This window comes from Bombyx mori, chromosome 11 (assembly GCF_030269925.1).
Source record: "Bombyx mori chromosome 11, ASM3026992v2".
NCBI classification, from domain to species: Eukaryota; Metazoa; Arthropoda; class Insecta; order Lepidoptera; family Bombycidae; genus Bombyx; species Bombyx mori.
The window spans coordinates 15,089,465-15,094,467 of NC_085117.1; the positions used below are offsets into that span (position 1 = coordinate 15,089,465).

The window sequence follows — 5,003 nt, forward strand, 5'->3', positions numbered from 1 at the left end:
GGGTGGGAAACTAATACGGCTGTCGCTCTATAAATAGTAAATACATCATTATAAAGCTAATTCTACGAATACCGCATTCCTTGCTAACGTTTCCACATACATAATTACATAATTAATAGGAAATTACTTACTTGTGAATGTGATTTGTTAATATATTTTGAGAAAAACTTGAAATAAAATATTTTAACAAATTTCAATTCGATCGTTACACATAATGTGTAATTATTCTAAGTAGTCAACTATTACTGACTATCTATTAAGGACTTGCTACATGTTTGTTTAATTTAAAGACATTAAAATTTAACTATTTAAGGCTTGTATAATAATTGTTTAGATTATAATAATATTTACTAGGAAAAATATGAATCCAGACTCTATCACTATTCCATACTTTATAAATGAAGACAAGTAAGTACTTACATGTGGCCCAAAACAGATAACATCTGAGTGATAGATAGATCTATCTTCGCAGATAAAAATTGTCGATTCGTGTAGAAAATAGCATAAACTTTTGTTTTCGTCATAAATGAAATGTACGTACAAAAGCACTGGTGTTTGCTTGCCCGCATAAAGCACCAACATTCTACCTATTTCTGTTGTGAGTCATTCGTAAATTGAAACTGTGTAACTTTAATTTGGTTGTAAATTGATTGTAGTTAAATAATACCCAATAATGTAGAGTGATAGAGTCGCAGAGATTTATAGTGTTGTATTTGAATTTCTTCGTTACATAACTCAAGACATGAGGCTCGAGACATAACATAAAGTTAGAAACATTAAATAAAGTACTTCAAATAAAAAAATAGAAAATTGAAATTTGAAAATTTAGAAAATAAAACTGTCTCTAGAATATGGCATAGATACATACTGCAGATTTCTTGAAATTGCGGTTACATGTCAAATAATTTCTTCGCAGTGAACATGTAAACCTGTGTCTTTAAAGGATTGAATTTAATTAAATTCAATAGAATAATGAATTTAATTAAATTCAATACACTTTCGGAAACCTAACCCAGAAAGTTCTCCATTTCAGATACAAGTTTGATCATCTCTCCTGAACCGTATTTCGGGACAAAACTCTTATGGCCAGTATTTTTTTTTATTGCTTAGATGGGTGGACGAGCTCACAGCCCACCTGATATTAAGTGGTTACTGGAACCCATAGACATCTATAACGTAAATGCGCCACTTAACGTGTATCCCCCATGTTATCATCCGCATAGCAATGCATGCCATCGATGTACAGCACGTCATTGATAAACAAGATGAAAATGGTAGAGGTGTGTTTCCCGAGCGCTATGACGTGTCCTTCTTCAAACGAGGCTTGTGGAGAGTATTAAGCGGTAGGCAGCGGCTTGGCTCTGCCCCTGGCGTTGCTGAAGTCCATGGGCGACGGTAACCACTCACCATCAGGTGGACCGTACGCTCGTCTGCCTACAAGGGCAATAAAAAAAAATTAAGATAACCCTGTGGCGTTCATGGTCATGGCATACGGGTAGCAACCATCAACAATCTATTTGATGCCCTGTCCATCCAAAACGATAACGATTAAAGGCCTTTGCGATTCCGTGTCTCGTAGCAAGAGCCTTGCACTTGCACTCGTAGGCCTCAGACCAACGATGAATGAGGTACACGTGAAGGTCACCAGCTAAAGGTCGCTGATAAGCTGGCGATCCTGAAATACCCTAGATGCTGAATGTCAGTAACTCGCTCCAGCATCTTGGAAAGCAAGGACTTAATCGTGATAGGTCTGTAATTTCAATGGGTCCAACCAAACACCCTTCTTGGAGATGATGTGGGCATGGGCGACCTTCCACGCAGAGGGAGCCTTATTGGTACTACTATAGGAGCGGCGATGCAAACGCGTTAAAATTATAAAATCAGATAGAGCTAACTTCAACCTTTAATCAAATAGGTCCTGCATATCCTTTTGGATGGGCTGACTTGATATTCATACACGGTCAGGTACAGTAAAGGGTTTGCTTTTCAACGGCCCTAAGCCAGGATTCACATATTATTATGTAAGTGTGTAAAAATTATGTACAAGACAAGAATGAAAAATCATGATCCTACACGCAGACCCAGTATAACATTTTTCAATAAATATTCAGTTCGATCGGGAAAGGAAACCGAAGCCAATGTCATTTAGGCTCGCTAATTATTAAATCAACGGGGCGATCAAATTTCAAAATTTACGACTTGTTGGACATAAAGTACGAGTATACGATACGTATCTCATCGCAGTCTTTAAGTTAAGAATCGCTTAGCGCTATGGAAAGCTAGTGAGGCAATTTATTAATCATGCATATCTCAGAACAGATCTATGTGTTCTCGAATGAAAATAACTTACAAAAGTAGTATAAATAATATTTTTCGGACAGATGTTCCGAGACGAATAAATAAATAAATAAATATTTACTAACAGTCACGCCACGTTAACTGGTCCCGTGATAAGTTTGGAAAGAACTTGTGTTACAGGTAACGGACCAGATAACGGAGATAAATATAAGATTTTTATTATACACATATACATATTTAATATACATCCATAACCCTGGAAAATACATTTATATTTATCATACAAATATCTTCCCTTGGCGGGATTCGAACCCGCGACCCCCTTGTGTAGTGACCATGTCACTTACCACTACACCAGACGGCCGTTAAAATGATTCGATTCGAAAAGTGCCGTATGGAGTATGACACTGTGAGAAAAGCCTATTTATTACCGCAGAGAGGTCCGAGCTCATGAACATGATAAAATTAATGTAACTAGAGGTCCCGCAGTAGTCGAAATTCGACTATAACTAATTGGAATTGTAAGTTTGTACACTATTATGATAGTATTTTATACTTCTATAATCACAAATTTCGCCAAGACTACACTATAAAAAATATTAACAAAGAACAATATTTAATCTATTCTCAATTTGACTACAGTCGTCAAGAACAAAAGTTTGACAATAGTTTGTATGCGTGTGTGCGTCAAATACATGGTTTGTAGTGTGTGTAATGTTTTCTTTATTGATTTCATGTATCTTTTATGAATTAATTTAAAAAATATTAGCATTGTGCACTTCTTCTCTATATTCTCTATAAGTGTGGAAAATTTCAAACTCCTCCGTCCGCGCAATTTTCGTAAAAAGGGATACAAAGTTTTTGCTTCACGTATTAATATATAGATTAAGACTTCGTAACTTGAATTTGGAAGCGGTTTCAAGTCTTGGTATCTCTATTCTATGCTAGCTCATTATTAACATGCTTTCGTTAGCTTAATATGTATCTGTGCGGTATGTCATTGTATGTATGTAACGGAATCCTTGAATCTTCTTAATTTTTACGATTAAATTAAAATAATGCGATAAAAAATATGAAATTAATTGTTAGTTCGGTTTATAATTTAATAATGGTTTTTTTTTCTTTATTTACATTTATTACTCTTTTTTTATTGCCCTTCTAGGCAGACGAGCATACGGCCCACCTAATGGTGAGTGGTTACCGTCGCCCATGGACTTTAGCAATACCATGGGCAGAGCCAAGCTGCTGCCTACCGTTAAGTACTCTCCACAAGCCTAGTTTGAGGAAGGTCATGTCATAACGCTCGGGAAACACCGTGGGGAGCTCATTCCAAAGCCGGCTGGTACGTGGCAAAAAAAATCTCTGGAAACGCACTGCAGATGAACGCAGTGGCTCCAGGTAGTATGGAGGAACTCTACTCCGGTGGCAGGCAGTCCGATGATAAAAACGAAACAATGGAATCATCTCAAACAATTCCTCAGAGCACTCCCCTCACTATTATTTATTATTAGTGTATAAATAAGAGGTCGGGCCATCAGGCCATCTAGCACCTAGTGTTAAATAATTAAAGGAGCCCATGGATATCACATCATCATCATCATCAAGTATTGGTTCGCCCGTTTAACACTGTTTAACTTTTATATTTGAAAAAAGCATTTTAGAAAATTTTCTTATCATCATTAAGATTTTTTGAGTTCAATATAAGTACTAATCTCTTAGTATACTCACAATGATTATTTTATCTACCAAAATACGACCACCATCGTTACTTTCACAACTTTGAACCGAAGTCTATCTATTTTAGCAATAAAACAATAAAACCAAACTTACTTTCACTATTAACTATTTCTTACAAAAGTTCACGTTTAGTCAACAAAGTATGCTTAAATAGCCAAAAGGCAGTTTAATTTTGTACTATACGAACCGAGTGATATTCGCACTAACTATTGGGACCTTAGTGGTGGTTCGAATGCTTGGAAAGCCCACACTGGCCGGTATCACATTGTCCTCGTGTAGGTATCTGCCGCAAATAACCATGCGTAATGATTTGAAGAAATTTCAAGGGCACTGCGACTTCTACATCATGTTCCAAGTTTCCTTTCACATAGTTGATGCTATGGGTTCTGATAGGTAGATCTGGTTGGTAGTGACTTCATCTGTCAGCCAATAAAAAGCATATTATCATATTGCGCATTTTTTAATCAGAAGCACCCTCTTTGAAGGTTGTAAGAGTGCGATAGCCCGATAGACAGATAGATAGATCGATAGATTTAAAAATATAAATTTTTTATAATAATCGGTTGAGGAAAAAGTTTCTTCGCACTTTTTAAGAAAATTCACAACATTTTTTAATATAGTTTATTTACATTTAACTAAAGTGTGTAGGCACAATTTTTTCGATAACCTTTTACCATCTTGTAGGTAGGGACATGATCCCATTGCTATAGTTTTTTTTTATTTTTTTTTTATTGCTTAGATGGGTGGACGAGCTCACAGCCCACCTGGTGTTAAGTGGTTACTAGAGCCCATAGACATCTACAACGTAAATGCGCCACCCACCTCGAGATATAAAGTTCTAAGGTCTCAGTATAGTTACAACGGCTACTCCACCCTTCGAACCGAAACGCATTACTGCTTCACGGCGGAAATAGGCGGGGTGGTGGTACCTACCCGTGCGGACTCCCAAGAGGTCCTACCACCAGTGA

At 36.7% G+C, this 5,003-nt stretch overlaps 1 protein-coding gene across 1 annotated transcript in view; it reads left to right on the top strand.

The window, feature by feature from the left end:
- The window catches only part of Hlh54f (basic helix-loop-helix type transcription factor HLH54F), a gene marked incomplete at its 3' end in the record, with an annotated part of 39,232 nt that extends 34,229 nt beyond the window's left edge, over positions 1 to 5,003 (top strand). The window contains 2 exon segments of the mRNA NM_001130870.1: positions 1,052 to 1,072; positions 4,795 to 5,003.